The following is a 19,246-nucleotide window of genomic DNA, read 5'->3' on the forward strand; positions in this document are numbered from 1 at the left end:
GAGATTCGTCATGGGCAAACAGTATGGCCGCCTCCACTGTTCCCACGCCGAATGCAGTAATGGAGTGGGAGTCTAACGGGCCGACACTGTGCACGGTGATCGATCAGAGCTGGAGGAGGTCAGCGGCGTGGCCGCCGACGCTGGTACCTACCATGCACCCCGATCCAGTACCTTTGCTGACGCGTAGCCACCTATGGTCTGATGTGACTTGAGATCCCCAGCCGACTAGCCTGCTTGACTAGCCGGCCTGGGCACGGCCGCCTCTCCCCTAGCCGACTGGCTTGGCCTAGGCGGCCAGGGGGAGGTAGCTGTCTGGCCTCTAGCCGACAGGTGCTTCCTGGCCGGCCAGAGAGTCGTCCGCCTCGCCCCCCTAGTCGGCAGGTGCTTCCTAGCCAGCCCGGGGACTTGGGCCTTGTGGAATTGTTCTGGTTATTCCTTCTTGGCTGAAGGTGAAGGAGCAGGCTCGCTGAGCCTACCCCGGGGTTATCCCCCCGACAGTAGTCCCTGAAGATGGGGAGGCCCGCCGCTTTGGAGCGGGTGGCCTCACCGGCTTGATTGTTTGTTGTTGTATTCCTGCCGCCGCCTGCAGCAGGGGACGCCGACTCAGAAGCCGGCTGGCTTACAAGCGACGCCTCGGCTTCGTTGTAGGCCGCGCAAAACGCGCCACGTGCCAGGCCCGGCCTGACGTGATGATGGTTTACGCAGGTGACGGGATCGGGCCTGGGCCCTCGGTCCCGCCATGACGCCCCCTCGGCCCCCGTGCGGAGGATCTTCTGCGGATTTACTCCACGACGGTTGGGTCTCGGGAAGCGTTACCGCCCATAATAAACGGGATTAGTGGGGTCTTGTGCGCACCGGATCCCCTCCCCATGATCCTTCGTGGGGTTTAAATGGGGCGTGGGGGTACCGAGGAGGCCATTCGCCCCCCTCTCGCCCTGCATCAACGCCCTCTTCCTCCCTAAGCCCGGAGAGAAATAGACCGTCCGTCTTCATCTTCATCCTCTCCATCGCCGTCGCGCCACCCGTCGCCACCAGTCTTCTGAAGCGCCCGTTGCTCGTAGTCATGGTGAGCGGCTCCTCCTCGAAGAAGAGCCAGTCCAACGGGGCTTGGCTTGGCAGCGATATTTGTGACGACCACATCGAGGCGCTTGATACGTCTCCAACGTATCTATATTTTTTGATGGTTTAATGCTATTATCTTGTCAAACTTTGGACGTTTTGTATGCCTTTTATATCTTTTTTGGGACTAACTTATTAACTCGGTGCCAAGTGCCAGTTCCTGTTTTTTCTGTGTTTTTGACCCTTTTCAGAGGAGGATTTTAAACGGAGTCCAAATGGAATAAAATCCGCGGAATGATTTTTTCCATAACAGAAGACACGCGGGAGACTTGAGAACCAAGGTAGGAGACCTCGGAGGAGGTCACAAGCCCACCAGGCCCGTCCTAGGGGGGGGTGCTAGCAGGCTTGTGAGCTCCCCGTGGCTCCCCTGCCCTAGGTCTTCCGCCTATATATTCCCTAAAATCCTAGAAAAAATAAAGAGAAAATCGAAAATACTTTTCTGCCACCGCAAGCTTCTGTCTCCGCAACATCCCATCCGGGGCACGTTCTGGTGCCCTGCCGGAGGGGGATTCGGATACGGAGGGCTTCTTCATCAACACCATGACCTCTTCGATGATGCGTGAGTAGTTCACCATAGACCTACGGGTCAATAGCTAGTAGCTAGATGGCTTCTTCTCTCTCTTGGATCTTCAATACAAAGTTCTCCATGATCTTCATGGAGATCTATCTGATGTAATCTTCTTTTGCGGTGTGTTTGTCGAGATCCGATGAATTGTGGATTTATGATTAGATTATCTATGAATCTTATTTGAGTTTCTTCTGATCTCTCTTATGCATGATTATCCTTGTAATTCTCTTCGAGTTGTGGGTTTTGTTTGGCCAGCTTGATCCATGATTCTTGCAATGGAAGAAGTGCTTGGTTTTGGGTTCATACCGTGCGGTGACCTCACCTAGTGACATAAGGGGTAGCGAGGCACGTATCATGTTGTTGCCATCAAGGGTAAAAAGATGGGGTTTTCATCATTGGTTTGAGATTATCCCTCTACATCATGTCATCTTGCTTAAAGCATTACTCTGTTCGTCATGAACTCAGTACACTAGATGCATGCTGGATAGCGGTCGATGTGTGGAGTAATAGTAGTAGATGCAGAGAGTATCGGTCTACTTGTCTCGGATGTGATGCCTATATGTATGATCATTGCCTTAGATATTGTCATGACTTTGTGCGTTTCTATCAATTGCTCGATAGTAATTTGTTCACCCACCGTAATATTTGCTATTTTGAGAGAAGCCTCTAGTGAACACTATGGCCCCTGGGTCTACTCCACACTATATTTTAAGCCTTACTCTTTTACTTCGTTGCACTTTCCGCTTTCAGATCTCACTTTGCAATCAATCATGAAGGGATTGACAACCCCTTTATAGCGTTGGGTGCAAGCTCGTTTGTGTTTGTGCAGGTACTCTGGACTTGACGAGGTTATCCTACTAGATTGATACCTTGGTTCTCAAACCGAGGGAAATACTTACTGCTCCTGTGCTGCATCACCCTTTCTTCTTCAAGGGAAAAATCAACGCAAGCAAGTCTCCATCAACGTGTCAATTTTTGGCGTTGTTGTTTGACAAGTAGCAGCGCTCCGCCACCGCCGAATGTTGCTTCCGGCCTCTCTTGTGACGGTGCGGAACCCCGAAGCCGAGACCGCCCCGACGCCGTAGGAGGGAGAGATCGTCGTGTTCGATGAGCACTTCTACAGGGGCTTCGGGCTTCCGGCGAGCACTTTCTTCTCCAACTTTCTTACTTTCTTCATCCTGCAGCCGCACCACCTGGCGCCGAACGCCATTCTCCAACTTGCTTCGTTCATCGTTCTGTGCGAGGGCTTCCTGGGGATCGAGCCTCGCCTCGACCTCTGGCAAAGCTTGTTCTTCCTCAAGAAGTAGTCCAAGAAGATGGACAAAGCCGAGTTGGAGAAGCTCGACGGCCCTCGCCCAATGACGCCGTGCGGAGCCGCCCTGGTGCACCATCGGTCGAAGTACGGCTTCCCCCAGTTGCCACTGCAATAATCCATCGAGCAGTGGCAGAAAGGCTTCTTCTATGTGAAGAACGCCAGCCCCGCAGATGACGCCCTCAACATGCCTCCCTTCGCCATCGAGCCTCTGATGGCAAAGCTGAATCGGCAGGCCAAGTATCCGAAGCCGATTCCGGAGGTGGCGCAGATCGGCACCTACCTTGATAGCTTGAAGAACCGCGGCCTCCTGGGACGCGACCTGCTTACCACCATGATCTCCCACAGGATCTTGCCCCTGCGGAGGTGGCCCCATATGGTTTGCCAGATGGGCAACCGGTATGATCCCTGCCGGCTGTCCACCAAGAACTTCACAGCCAGCGCGGTGGCTCGGGGCGTGAACCAGATCTCCACCGCCCACCTGGATGATAGTGGAAACTGGGAGTGGGGGCTAGTCCCTTACGATAGGGCCCATCCGCCTCTGATGGTAAGCACTCTTGTCGATGTTGTTCTTGTCATTTTTTGAAGTAGTCGATCTTATTTTTGAGTCGGCCGCCGACTCCATTGTACAGCTGTTTGAGAACTTGCAAGCGCTCAACCCGCCCGCTGCCGACGTGGTGATGTCCGACGCCTCACAGATCGAGGACGAGGGCATGATGGAGCCGCGTTCTGCCGCCTCCGAGGATTCGGAGGATACGCTGGAGTCGGAGGGCTCTGAGCCGTCTGGTGAGCATCTGAAGCCCTCCATTGTTGATTCAATGGATGATGATGAGACACCGCCCCCTTTATCTGATGCAGCTTTCGAGGAAGACTCCGATGGGGTGGATGAGGTCACCAGCCCACCCCTGACGCGTGGTCGCCGCCATGCGGCCGCGACGGCCGGTCTTGGCGAGGCGGCCCGGAAGAAAGTCAAGGGTGCCACAGCTTCCACGCTGACCCTACGTGCACGCGGCGCTAAGAAGCGTCGTGTTGGTGCCGGCATAAGGCAGGTACCCATCGTTGCGGGGAATGGTTCCTTTTCATTCCCTTTTTGATTTGTTTTGCGAAAGGATAGGCTCCTTAACACAATACTTTGCAGAGAGGCGGAGGACGTAGAGGAAGATACTGCCTCTGCTGCTGAGCGAGCCGGCTGGGCAGCAGCTGAGGCTTCCCAGAAGGCTCTTGATGATTGGTCCGCCCGTTGCTGGGACTAGGCGGCGAGGAAGATGGCCACAAGCCAATCTCAGCCCCGCCGGGCTGAGAAGCCCACAGATAGGTGTACAAAGGCTAGACATGACCCCTCCATGCGTGCTCACGTGGAGGAGCCAGCTAGCAAGGCAGCCCCGAGGCGTACCCAAAGGGCCGAGGCGGCCAAGCCGTCCGAGCCGGACGTCTCCGCACCAGTGGACCTCGAGGAGATCCCCGAAACACCGGAGGTCGAGGTGGTGGCGGATGGACCGGAGCTGAACCTAGAGGCGCCAGAGATGGCCATGGATGTGCCGGACGCGGCCAATCCACCTCCTGCTGCTGAGACGACGCCGGCTGGGGCGTCGATGGAGCTGGCCGCCAGTTAGACGCCCGGAGACAGCACCATCGTCGTCTCCAACCGTGGCCCGGTTGCTCTAGGATCCGGCCCCCGCGCCGGGAGCTGGCCTATGAAGGCTTGGCGAGCAGCCAACCTTGAGCGCCAGACGCTGCCTGCTGGAACCGTGCTCCAAGGCGTCCGGGAGCTGGTGTCGCTGTTTGCCAGCAGCCGGTACAAGGTGGAGTAGGCAGCCCGCATGGTGGACACGATCTGGAGCGCCTGGAGGAGCGCACCAGGGTGAGTGCTTTATCTTTGCATCCTCCTCGCCTTGGTTTTGATTTTTTCTTCTCTTGAATCAGTGGGGGCGTGCCAGCGCACCCACTGGGTGTAGCCCCAAAGAATCGGGCCAACCAAGCATTGGCCAGGCCGAATCTCTTCGAGCTTATCCCTTGTCCTTGCTTTTTTAGTGTGGGCGTGCTAGCACACCCACTGTGTGTGGCCCCCGAGAATCGGGCTGGTTATGAATTAACCGGGCCGAATCTTAGTTTTCTTCTTCTTTGCTTTGTTTGTAGGACCTTTACGACGCCCAGGTGCAGGCGTATAACATGTTGCGGGCTCAGAACCAGGCGGCTCACGGCCAGGTCGCCAATCTTCAGGTCCGGCTGGGCGAGGCCGTCACGGAGCGGGACGCCTAGCGCGAGGCGGACGAGCGGCTCTAGCAGCAGCTGGCTCTTCTCCAGACGGAGAAGAAGGAGCTCGAGGCGGCCCGCCAGGCTGAGCAAGAGCAGTTGCGCGCCACCCTGCAGGAGAAGGACGATTCCTATGTTGCCGACATGGAGCGTCTCAAGACGGCTCATCTCGAGGAGATGAAGCTCAAGGATGCTGCCCTGAAGGATAAGGAGGAAGCCCTAATCCAGAAGCAGGTGCAGCTGGCCAAGGCGCTGGAAACGGCCGCGGCCCTCCAGGAAGAGATCTACCGCGCCACTCAAGCGAGCAAGGTGTGGGAGCTCGAGGCCGTGGAGAATGCCCACGAGACTGATAGCCATTTCGACCGTAAGTCCTTTTTATTTTGTATTGAATTTTCTTCTTTGCTGCTTCCTCCTCTTATTCTTCTTCGCACCCCTTCCCCTATCCCAGGATTCTTCCCTGAGACATGGGAAGCGGCTGAAACGACTGTCGAGGTCAGCCGCGAGGAGCGTCGTGTTGCCGGGCAAGAGGTAGACGTCACTGCCGGCTGGAGCGTGGAGGAGATTGGCGTGGGCCTCAGAGCCCGCCTGCTTGCCCTGGACGAGTCCGTGGAGCGGCTCCAAAGTGCCGGTTCGTCGATGATAAGGGCTCTGTGGCCCGATGCCATGGAGCCGGCGTCGATGAGCCGGCTCTTCCGCTGGCTTGCGGTCGACGACGATCGCCTTGACGCCTGGCGCGCCTCAGCCGCGCGTGCTAGATCCTACATGGCCCTGCGCTTGGCCAAGTCCTGGTACCAGAACCTGGACTTGGGCAAGCTCGTCGTGTAGCACGATGGCTCGGAGGGGGAGCTACAGGCCGTGGAGGAGCAGTTGCGTGTGAGGGCCAGCGACATCGCCTCGTACGTCGCCTGGGATGAGCTCAACTTGGAACGGGGTGAAGACGGCAACGTGGTCCCTGAGGATCTGCATGGTCTTCAGCCTTATGACGCCAATGGCAGCTCCGACAAGGTGGCCCATGAGGTGGAAGATGCCGCCTCCAGCAGCGAGGCATATGCCGACTCCGCCAAGGACGGAGCCGGAAGCTCTCGTGAAGGAGACGACGCCACCGCCTCGGGAGCAGCCGGCGATGGTGAAGCCACCACTTCAAGAGTAGCAGCCGGGACAACAGACGAGGCCGCCGCCCCTTAGCCGGTCCTGTTTTTGTTTTGGTTGTGTACAGTACGTTGTCAGTCCAACAGTTCCACCCACTGGGTGTGTGTGTAATGAACTTCGGCCGTGGGCCAAAGCTTTTGAATGTATGAATTCTGCATTAGATTCATAATGCCATGCGTGCTGCTTTATGTTTTCATCTTTTGATTCCTGCCTGACTTCTTTTTCTCCAACCCCTTTACTCCCTGTGGCATCTACCCCGCCAGCCCGACAGCCGGGAGCCGGTCTGTGACTGGGTCGAGGCTTCTGCCTTTGGGAATATTGGACTTAGATTTTTCGAAGCCATCAAGACTTTAAAGACTCAAACACAAACCAGCAGAGGCCGACTAGAATAAGATCGTAAAAAGATCAAACCAACCCGAGCCAGCAACCTTTTTGTAGTTGAACTTTTATGCATCCGGCCTTACCTGGCGTCGCCTCGCTAGCCGGACATCCCGGAGCCGGTCTGTAGCTGTTACGAGACGACCAGGGATCGATCCGGCTTACACTATGTGTTCTTCTACAATTTAAGGAAGTCGTTCGGGCTGCTAGCAAGCCCCTGATCCCCTTTTAGGCGGACCAAGGGACTCACAAAATGAGTAAAAACTCTAGTCATGAATCTAAAAAGAAGCATATGTGCATGCTCTTTTCATTGCATTCATTAGAAATCCCGAAGAGGGAGAAAGATACATATGTGCATGGTCTTTCGATTTTTGTTACTTGCCTTCTAGCAGTAGAACAGGCAAAGCAACGCCGCGTTCCATGGACGTTCCGTCTCTTGGCCGGAGTCGTCCCTCTTGCACTTCCTTGGCTTCTAGGCATCGGTCAAGTAGTACGCATTATTGTGCAATGCCCTGGTGATGATGAAGGACCCCTCCCATGGGGATGAGAGCTTGTGATGGCATGTCGTTCGCTGGATTCTTCTGAGCACCAAGTCCCCCTCTCTGAAAGAGAGGGGCTTGATCTTCTTGCTGTGGTAGTACCTCAACTTCTCTTGATAGATTGCCGTCCGGCTCAAGGCTAGGTCCCGTGCCTCCTTGAGCAGATCGACGCCGTCTTCTCTTGCCTCCTTCGCTTCTGTTTCTGTGTATAGGGTGACCCGAGGCAAGTCGAAATCGACATCTGTAGGGATGATAGCCTCGGACCCATATACCTGAAAAAATGGGGTGAAGCCGGTTGATCGGTTGGGCGTGGTGCGGAGGCTCCACAGTACTGCCGGCAGCTCTTCAATCCAGCAGTCGGCTGATGATATGTCCATTTTGCATCATGCTTTCATGTTGATATTTATTGCTTTATGGGCTGTTATATTACTTTGTGGTACCATATTTATGCCTTTTCTCTCTTATTTTGCAAGGTTTATTTGAAGAGGAAGAATTCAGGCAGCTGGAATTCTGGACCGGAAAAGGAGCAAATCTTAGTCCACTATTCTGCACAGCTCCAAATGCCCTAAACAATTACGTGGAATTTTTTGGGATTATATAAAAAATACTGGGCGAAAGAAGTACCAGAGGGGAGCTACCAGGGCGCCACAAGCCTGGTAGCCGCCACCCCCTGGTGGCGGCTAGCAAGCTTGTGGGCTCCCTGACAGCCCACTGGCCCCCCTCTTTTGCTATATGAAGGGTTTTGTTCCAAAAAAAAATCAATCGGGAGCTTTTTCGTGGTTTCGCCACCGCCACGAGGCGGAACTTGAGCAGATCCAATCTAGTGCTCCGGCAGGACGATCCTGCCGGGGAAACTTCCCTCTCGGAGGGGGAAATCATGGCCATCGTCATCACCAACACTCCTCTCGTCGGAGGGGAGGCATCTTCATCAGCACCATCTCCTCTCCAATCCCTAGTTCATCTCTTGTAACCAATCTCCGTCTCACGACTCCGATTGGTACTTGTAAGGTTGCTAGTAGTGTTGATTACTCTTTGTAGTTGATGCTAGTTGGATTACTTGGTGGAAGAGTTTATGTTCAGATCCTTGATGCTATTCATTACACCTCTGATCATGATTATGATTATGCTTTGTGAGTAGTTACTTTTGTTCCTGAGGACATGGGATAAGTCATGCTGATAATAGTCATGTGAATTTGATATTCGTTCGGTATTTGATATGCTGTATGTTGTCTTTTCCTCTAGTGGTGTTATGTGAACGTCTAATACATAACACTTCACCATATTTGGGCCCAAAGGAAGGCATTGGGGAGTAGTAAGTAGATGATGGGTTGCTGGAGTGACAGAAGCTTAAACCCCAGTCTATGTGTTGCTTCGTAAGGGGCTGATTTGGATCCACTAGTTTAATGCTATGGTTAGACGTTGTCTTAATTCTTCTTTCGTAGTTGCGGATGCTTGCGAGAGGGGTTAATCATAAGTGGGATGCTTGTCCAAGTAAGGGTAGTACCCAAGCGCCGGTACACCCACATATCAAACTATCAAAGTAACGAACATGAATCATATGAACATGATGAAACTAGCATGACAGAAATTCCCGTGTGTCCTCGGGAGCGTTTTTCCTCCTATAATACTTTGTTCAAGCTTGTCCCTTTCTGCAAAAGGGATTGGGCCACTTGCTGCACCATTGCTACTACTTGTTACTTTTCGCTTGCTACGTTTCACCTCACTACACCATCACTTGTTACCGCTACTTTCAGTGCTTGCAGTTATTACCTTGCTGAAAACCGTTTATCAGAGCCTTCTGTTCCTCGTTGGGTTCGACACTCTTACTTATCGAATGGACTACGATTGATTCCCTATACTTGTGGGTCATCAATACTCTTTTCTGGCACCGCTGCCGGGGAGGGAAGCACCTTTGGTAAGTGGAAATTGGTAAGGAAACATCTATATGCTGTGCTTAAATTTATTGTCACTTGCCACTATGGAAACTGTTCCTTTGAGGAGTTTGTTCAGGGTATCTTCACCACGAACAGAAGCACGAGGAGTTGTTCCTCAACCTGAGGTACCTACTGAAAATATCTTTTATGAAATTCCTTCGGGTATGCTTGAGAAACTGCTAGCTAATCCTTGTATAGGAGATGGATCTTCACATCCAGACTTGCATCTGATCTATGTAGATGAAGTTTGTGGTTTATTTAAGCTTGCAGGTTTTCCCGAGGATGAGATAAAGAAGAAAGTATTTCCTTTATCTTTGAAGGATAAGGCGTTTTCATGGTATAGGCTATGTGATGATACTGGATCATGGGACTACAATCAGTTGAAATTGGAATTTCATCAAAAGTTTTATCCTATGCATTTAGTACATCGTGATCGGAACTTTATTTATAACTTTTGGCCTCGTGACAGGGAAAGCATAGCTCAAGCTTGGGGGAGGCTTAAATCAATGTTATATTCATGCCCCAATCATGAGCTCTCGAGAGAAATCATCACTCAAAACTTTTATGCTCGGCTTTCTCATGAAGATCGTACCATGCTTGACACTTCTTGTACCGGTTCTTTCATGAAGAAGGATGTTGACCACAAGTGGAATTTATTGGAAAGAATCAAACGTAACTCTGAAGATTGGGAGCTGGAGGAGGTAAGGAGTCAGGTATGAATTTCCAGTTTGATTGCATTAAATCTTTTGTTGAGACAAACACTTCTAGATATTTTAGCGTTAAGTATGGACTTGACTCTGAGATAGTAGCTTCTCTATGTGAATCTTTTGCTGCTCATGTTGACCTTCCCAAAGAGAAGTGGTTTAAGTATCATCCTCCTGTAGAAAGCAACATAGTCAAAACCAATCTAGTTGAGGAGAAAGTCATTGCTTTTAGTGATCCTGTTGTTCCTTGTGCCTACACTGAGAAACCACCATACCCTGCTAGGATAAAGGATTATTCTAAAGCTCCAACTGTGATACATAGGGGTTACATTAGACCACTTGCACCCCCTGAGGAGATTAGAGTTGAACCTAGTGTTGCTATTATCAAAGATCTCTTAGACGAAGACGTAGACGGGCATGTTATCAAATTCTATGAGGACTCCGCTAGAATTGCTAAACCTCACACGAAAGACAAACACGGACCTATAGTGGGCCTGCCCGTTGTTCCTGTCAAGATAGGAGATCACTGTTACCATGGTTTATGTGATATGTGAGCTAGTGTTAGTGCAATACCCCGTTCTCTATATGATGAAATCAAAGATGAGATTGCACCTGCTGAGCTAGAACCCATTGACGTCACTATTACGCTAGCTAATAGAGACACTATCTGCCCTTTGGGAATTGTGAGAGACGTAGAAGTCCTGTGTGGTAAGACGAAGTATCCTACTGATTTCCTCATTCTTGGTACCGCACAAGATAGATTGTGTCCCATCATATTTGGTAGACCCTTTCTCAACACTGTCAATGCTCACATTGATTGCATTAAGCAGACTGTCACTGTTAGTTTCGAGGGTGTGTCTCATGAATTTAACTTCTCCAAGTTTGGAAGACAACCCCATGAAAAAGAGTCGTCTGGTAGGGATGAAATCATTGCTCTTGCCTCTATTGTCGTACCTCCTACGGATCCTTTAGAGCAATGTATGCTTGAGCATGAAAATGATATGCATATGGAGGAGAGAGATGAGATAGACAAAATTGTCTTAGAACAATATCCAATTCTCAAGAATAATCTGCCTGTTGAACTGCTTGGGGATCCTCCCCCACCAAAGGGTGATCCTGTGTTCGAGCTTAAACAGTTGCATGATACTCTTAAGTATGCCTATCTTGATGAGAAGGAGATATATCCTATTATTATTAGTGCTCTCCTCTCAGAGCACGAAGAGAAGAAGTTACTAATAACTGTGAGGAAGCACCGTGCTGCTATTAGATATACTCTTGATGATCTTAAGGGTATTAGTCCCACTCTATGTCAGCACAAGATTAAAACCGATCCTGATTCTAACCAGTTGTTGATCATCAAAGGAGATTAAATCCTAAGATGAAAGAGGTCGTTAGAAAAGAAATATAAAAGCTTCTGGAAGCAGGAATCATTTATCCTGTTGCTCATAGTGATTGGGTAAGTCCAGTACATTGCATAGGTATCACCGTCGTTCCTAATGATAAGGATGAACTAATCCCACAAAGGATTATTACTGGCTATAGGATGGTGATAGACTTCCGGAAACTGAACAAGGCAACCAGGAAAGACCATTATCCTTTGCCGTTTATCGACCAAATGCTACAAAGGCTATCAAAACACACACACTTCTGCTTTCTAGACGGTTATTCAGGTTTCTCGCAAATACCCGTTGCACAATCTAATCAGGAGAAAACCACTTTCACCTGCCCCTTCGGTACCTTTGCTTATAGACGTATGCCTTTGGGCTTATGCAATGCACCTGCCACCTTTCAAAGATGTATGATGGCTATATTCTCTGACTTTTGCGAAAAGATTGTCGAGGTTTTCATGGATGACTTCTCCGTTTACAGGTCTTCCTTTGATGATTGCCTCAGCAACCTTGATCGAGTCTTATAGAGATGCGAAGATACCAACCTCGTCTTGAATTGGGAGAAGTGCCACTTTATGGTTAATGAAGGCATCGTCTTAGGACACAAAATCTCTAAAAAAGGCATTGAAGTTCATAAGGCTAAGGTTCATGCAATTGAGAAAATGCCTTGCCCCAAAGATATCAGAGGTATACGAAGTTTCCTAGGTCATGCTGATTTCTATAGAAGGTTCATTAAAGACTTCTCTAAGATTTCTAGGCCTCTTACCAACCTGTTGCAGAAGGATGTTCCTTTTGTTTTTGATGAGGATTGTGAGGAAGCCTTCGAAATACTTATGAAGGCTTTGATAACCGCACCTATCGTTCAACCACCTGACTGGAACTTGCCCTTTGAAATCATGTGCGTTGCTAGTGATTATGCTGTTGGTGCTGTTCTAGGACAAAGAGTTGACAAGAAGTTGAATTTTATTCACTACGCTAGTAAAATTCTAGACAGTGCCCAAAGAAACTATGCCACTACGAAAAAGGAGTTTTTAGCAGTCGTGTTTGCATGTGAGAAGTTCAGATCTTACATAGTTGACTCCAAAGTCACTATTCACTCTGATCATGCTGCTATTAAGTACCTTACGGAGAAGAAGGACGCTAAGCCTAGGCTCATCAGATGGGTTCTCCTGCTACAGGAATTTGATTTGCACGTCGTTGACCGAAAGGGTGCTGATAACCCTGTAGCAGATAACTTGTCCAGGCTAGAGAATGTCCTTGATGACCCACGACCTATTGATGACAACTTTCCTGATGAGCAATTAAATGTCATCCGCACTTCCCACAGTGCACCGTGGTATGCTGATTGTGCAAATTATATCGTAGCCAAATACATACCACCCAGTTTCACCTATCAGCAAAAGAAGAAATTCTTCTTTGATTTGAGACACTACTTTTGGGATGATCCTCACCTTTATAAGGAAGGAGTAGATGGTGTTATTAGACGTTGTGTGCTTGAACATGAACAGGGACATATCTTGCAGAAGTGTCATTCTGAAGCCTACGGAGGACACCACGCTGGAGATAGAACTGCCCATAAGGTATTGGAATCAGGTTTCTATTGGCCCACTCTCTTCAAGGATGCCCGTAAGTTTGTCTTGTCTTGTGACGAATGCCAAAGAATAGGGAACATCAGTAAGCGTCAGGAAATGCCTATGAACTATCCACTTGTCATTGAACCATTTGATGTCTCGGGCTTTGGTTATATCGGACCCTTTCCGAATTCCAATGGGTACACTCACATCTTAGTTGCTGTGGATTATGTCACCAAGTGGGTAGAGGCTATTCCCACTAAAAATGCTGATCACCACACCTCTATTAAGATGCTTAAAGAAGTCATTTTCCCAAGATTTGGAGTCCCTAGATATCTGATGACTGATGGTGGTTTACACTTCATTCATGGTGTTTTCCGCAAGATGCTCGCTAAGTATATGTCAACCATAGAGTTTCATCTCCTTATCATCCTCAGTCTAGTGGTCAAGTAGAGTTGAGTAATAGAGAGATCAGATTGATCCTACAAAAGACCGTCAATAGATCTCGAAAGAATTGGTCTAGAAAACTTGACGATGCACTATGGGCTTATAGAACTGCTTATAAGAATCCCATGGGCTTGTCGCCGTATAAAATGGTTTACGGTAAGGCCTGTCATTTACCTCTTGAGCTAGAACACAAAGCTTATTGGGCAATCAAAGAGCCCAACTTTGATTTCAAACTTGCCGGTGAGAAGTGGTTGTTTGATATCAGCTCATTAGATGAATGGAGGGCCCAAGCATATGAGAATGCCAAGTTGTTCAAGGAAAAGGTTAAGAGATGGCATGACAAACGAATACAGAAATGAGAGTTCAATGTAGGTGATTATGTCGTGCTATACAATTCTCGTTTGAGATTCTTCGCAGGCAAGCTTCTCTCTAAATGGGAAGGTCCTTACGTTATCGAGGAAGTATATCATTCCGATGCCATCAAAATCAATAACACGGAAGGAAATTTTCCTAGAGTGGTAAATGGGCAAAGAATCAAGCATTATATCTCCGGTACTCCCATAAATGTTGAGACCAATATCATCAATGTCATAACTCCAGAGGAGTACATAAGGGATGTTTATCAGCCTGTTTCAGACCCTGAAAACGAAGAGGTATCTGTTTCGGTAAGAAATTGGACTCCGATGCTTTTCCAATAGGAATTTTCCTCCGTTTTGGAATTTTTGGAAAATTAGAAAAATAAAAAGCAGTCCGAAGAGCACACGAGGTGGCCACAAGCTTGGAAGCCGCCACCCCCTGGTGGTGGCTAGGGGGCTTGTGGGCACCTCATGTGCCTCCCGGACTTCGTTTTCTTGCGGAGCACTCCTTCTGGTCCAGAAAAAAATCAAACTATATTCGCCCGAAGGTTTTGATCTCCGTATCGCGCAATTTTCCTCTGTTTTCGTTTCGAGCCTGTTTCTGTGACAGATCTAGATCATCATGACTTCCCCAAACGCTCCTAAGGACAAGATCTTTGGGAAGGTCATCAATCCCTACCTCACGGAAGTGCTGAAACACCCTCAATCTATCAAGATGAGCGAGGGGATGTTGCACATCCGTGATGTTGAGGGGCGTAAGAAGACCGGAAGCATGGAGACGAGGCTCGAAGCAATGGAGCAACAAGTCTTCAAGTGCCAAGGGATGGTGGAGCGTGGACTCAACGCCAACCATATGATGATCACGGAGTTTACCAGCAATCACAAGATGGATGCCATTGACATTGGGAAACACCTCTCCAGGCTCTATGACAGGGTTGACCAACTTCAGGGCCAGATCTATGACCTGCAGAACCAAAACTGTGAGTATGAGTACAAATTTAAATCAATAAGGTTGACTGCAGATTTGAGGATTCCGGCGACTCGTTCATCCTGCCATGATGGAGCACCTATGCCTTGGAAGATGGAGGATCAGACTACTCCAACAATACCACCACCATCACCACCAAAGGAAGACAACTAAGCATTGGTATGGGCAATCCCCCTGGCTTCTGCCAAGCTTGGGGGAGTTGCCCTGGTATCGTATCACCTTTATATCTTTTGCTTTTACCTTTGTCTTAGTTCTTTCCTTTTCAGTTTTTATTTCTTTTCTTAGAGGAATAAGTCTTTAGTGTTTAGTTTGAGTCTTTTGCTTTTGTCTCTCCCCCGATGTATTCGAGCTTGCGAGCTATATAATAAAGAGTATCTTAGTCAAGGGCTTTGCTTTATGTCGTGATCAAAAGTATGAAAACAACGATAGCATGAAAGATCATGAGACGATCTTATGGAAGTGACAGCTTCACATATGACACGTATGATGATTGAAACTTGTTGAGAATAAAACAACGTAGACCTCAGTCATTGTTGCAATTAATAAGAAGTAATAAGGAAAGAGAGGTTCACATATAAATATATCATCTTAGACACTTTTTACAATTGTGAGCACTCACCAAACTATTACATGCTAGGAGTAGATGTTGGACAAGGAAGACAACATAATGAATTGTGTTTGCTTGGTTCCAAACAATGTTATACGATTAGAGATCCCTTAGCATGTGACGATTGCTTGCACCTAATATTAGCCAAAACTCCCGCACCAAGTAGAGATACTACTTGTGCATCCATAAACCTTCAACCCACTTTTGCCATGAGAGTCCACCATACCTACCTATGGGTTGAATAAGATACTTCAAGTAAGTTGTCATCGGTGTAAGCAATAAAAATTGCTCTCTAATATGTATGATCTATTAGTGTGTGGAAAATAAGCTTTGTACGAACCTGTGATGAGGAAGACATAAAAGCGACAGACTGCATAATAAAGTTCTTTATCATAGGAGGCAATATAAAGTGACGTTCCTCCGCACTAAGAGGACACACATTCAAACCTCAAAAGCGCATGACAACCTCTGCTTCCCTCTGCGAAGGGCCTATCTTGTACCTTTACTTTTTTCCCTTGTAAGAGTCATGGTGATCTTCACCAATTCCCTATTTTTGACTTTGTCTTGGCTAGCGTCACATGCTTGGGAAAGATCTATATTCATATATCAACTTGGAGTTGAGTACTTATGCTTTATTATTGTTGACTTTACCCTTGAGGTAAATAGTTAGGAGGCAAAACTATAAGCCCCTATCTTCCTCTGTGTCCAGCTGAAACTTTGACACCATGAGTACCACGTGAGTTGTAACAATTGTGGAAAACAAAAGAGATGATTGAGTATGTGGGTTTCCCTTACAAGCTCTTATTTGACTCTTTCTGATGTTATGATAAATCGCAATTGCTTCAATGACTATCGACTGTTGTTGGTTACTTCTCGGTAAGGTTTTTGCTTCATACTTTGCTTTGTGAAGGAATTGTTACTTTCCCATAAGAATCTTTATGATGTATTGTTGTTCTATGCGTGATCATGATGCCCTCATGTCCGTATTATGTTTTATCGACACCTTCATCCCTAAATATGTGGACATGTTTATGGAACTTGGTTTTCGCTTGAGGACAAGCGAGGTCTAAGCTTGGGGGAGTTGATACGTCCATTTTGCATCATGCTTTCATGCTGATATTTATTGCTTTATGGGCTGTTATATTACTTTGTGGTACCATATTTATGCCTTTTCTCTCTTATTTTGCAAGGTTTATTTGAAGAGGGACAATTCAGGCAGCTGGAATTCTGGACTGGAAAAGGAGCAAATCTTAGTCCACTATTCTGCACAGCTCCAAATGCCCTGAAAATTTACGTGGATTTTTTTGGGATTATATAAAAAATACTAGGCGAAAGAAGTACCAGAGGGGAGCTACCAGGGCACCACAAGCCTGGTAGCCGCCACCCCCTGGTGGCGGCTAGCAAGCTTGTGGGCTCCCTGACGGCCCACTTGCCCCCCTTTTTGCTATATGAAGGGACTCGTTCCAGAAAAAAATCAATCAGGAGCTTTTTCGTGGTTTCGCCGCCGCCACAAGGCGGAACTTGAGCAGATCCAATCTAGAGCTCCGGCAGGACGATCATGTCGGGGAAACTTCCCTCCCGGAGGGGGAAAACATCGCCATCGTCATCACCAACACTCCTCTCGTCGGAGGGGAGGCATCTTATCAACATCTTCATCAGCACCATCTCCTCTCCAATCCCTAGTTCATCTCTTGTAACCAATCTCCATCTCACGACTCCGTTTGGTACTTGTAAGGTTGCTAGTAGTGTTGATTACTCTTTGTTGTTGATGCTAGTTGGATTACTTGGTGGAAGAGTTTATGTTCAGATCCTTTATGCTATTCATTACACCTCTGATCATGATTATGATTATGCTTTGTGAGTAGTTACTTTTGTTCCTGAGGACATGGGATAAGTCATGCTGATAATAGTCATGTGAATTTGATATTCGTTCGGTATTTTGATATGTTGTATGTTGTCTTTTCCTCAAGTGGTGTTATGTGAACGTCGACTACATAACACTTCACCATATTTGGGCCTAGAGGAAGGCATTGGGCAATAGTAAGTAGATGATGGGTTGCTGGAGTGACAGAAGCTTAAACCCCAGTCTATGTGTTGCTTCCTAAGGGGCTTATTTTGATCCACTAGTTTAATGCTATGGTTAGACGTTGTCTTAATTCTTCTTTCGTAGTTGCAGATGCTTGCGAGAGGGGTTAATCATAAGTGGTATGCTTGTCCAAGTAAGGGCAGTACCCAAGCGCCGGTCCACCCACATATCAAACTATCAAAGTAACGAACGCGAATCATATGAACATGATGAAACTAGCATGACAGAAATTCCCGTGTGTCCTCGGGAGCGTTTTTCCTCCTATAAGACTTTGTTCAGGCTTGTCCCTTGCTACAAAAGGGATTGGGCCACTTGCTGCACCATTGCTACTACTTTTTACTTTTCGCTTGCTACGTTTCACCTCACTACACCATCACTTGTTACCGCTACTTTCAGTGCTTGCAGTTATTACCTTGCTGAAAACCGTTTATCAGAGCCTTCTGCTCCTCGTTGGGTTCGACACTCTTACTTATCGAAAGGACTATGATTGATCCCCTATACTTGTGGGTCATCAGCTAACCTGACGAGTGGTGCCACCAGTCTTGGCTTGATGCCGGTCAGGATTAGGCCGTTGGCCCTCTCCACCTGGCCATTGGACTCGGGGTGCCAGCGATGCCAAGTCGAGTCGGATGCCTATTGATAACCCACAAGTATAGGGGATCGCAACAATTTTCGAGGGTAGAGTATTCAACCCAAATTTATTGATCCGACACAAGGGGAAGCCGAAGAATATTCTCGAGTATTAGCAGTTGAGTTGTCAATTCAACCACACCTGAAAGACTTAGTATCTACAGCAAAGTTTCAGTAGCAAAGTAGTGTGATAGCAACGGTAGCAATGGTAATAGTAGCAACAGTGACAGCAGTAGCGGTAACAGTAGCAGAAGTGACAGCAGTAGCAACAAAGTAACGTAGCAAGGACCAGTAGGAAAAACTCGTACGCATTGGATCGGTGATGGATAATTATGCCGGATGACATTGATCATGTAACAGTTATAACATGGGGAGATATGTAACTAGCTCCAGTTCGTCAATGTAATGTAGGCATGTATTCTGTATATAGTCATACGTGCTTATGGAAAAGAACTTGCATGACATCTATTGTCCATCCCTCCCAGGGCAGCGGGGTCCTAATGGAAACCAAGGGATATTAAGTGTCGTGGGTATAAGCCTGACAGTAGATGTGTAGGGTACGAATGAGATGGGCAGAGTCCTAGCTACGGCGAGGTTGTATGAGTTCGGGCCCCTTAGCGGTGGAGGTAACAGCCCTACGTCTCAGTGCTCTCGGAGCTTGCTGTCGAGTGGAATATGGAATACAATGATTTGCTAACCCCTCTATCAGTGGGGGAGGGCGGCTTATATAGAGTGCGCTGCCCTCCACAACGGTTCCGATACAGGGGTGGAGTAATGGGGATTGAATGTGTACGTTACAGGTAACGTATGCTCTAAATGCTAATAAATGCACCCGGAAACATACGGCAGTTTCCCTCCAGAGAGGTTACGATGTACCGAGTGTAGCCAGTCGGTTAGCTTGGTATCCTCCGAATGCTAGTCTCCGAGTGGATGGTTGAGGACCTGTTACCGACTGGATGATGGGGACCCCTTAATTCAGTCGGGACTGACTAGGGCCTTGTCCTTTGTGAGGGGTAGTCCTTGGGTAGGACCTATATGACAGGCCTATGACCCTACCCTAGGACTATGACCCCATCATTAGTCCCCGAATGGATTGGGGTTGAAACGACGAAGCGGTGCTTGAAGTTTGGATCCGACTGGAACAGATTTGTCTTGGGCGTTGCTTTCCTCGATCCATTTTATCTTTTCTGACCAACGATCCGAGTGGAAGTACTCGC

This window comes from Hordeum vulgare, chromosome 2H, assembly GCF_904849725.1.
Source record: "Hordeum vulgare subsp. vulgare chromosome 2H, MorexV3_pseudomolecules_assembly, whole genome shotgun sequence".
Lineage (NCBI taxonomy): Eukaryota > Viridiplantae > Streptophyta > Magnoliopsida > Poales > Poaceae > Hordeum > Hordeum vulgare.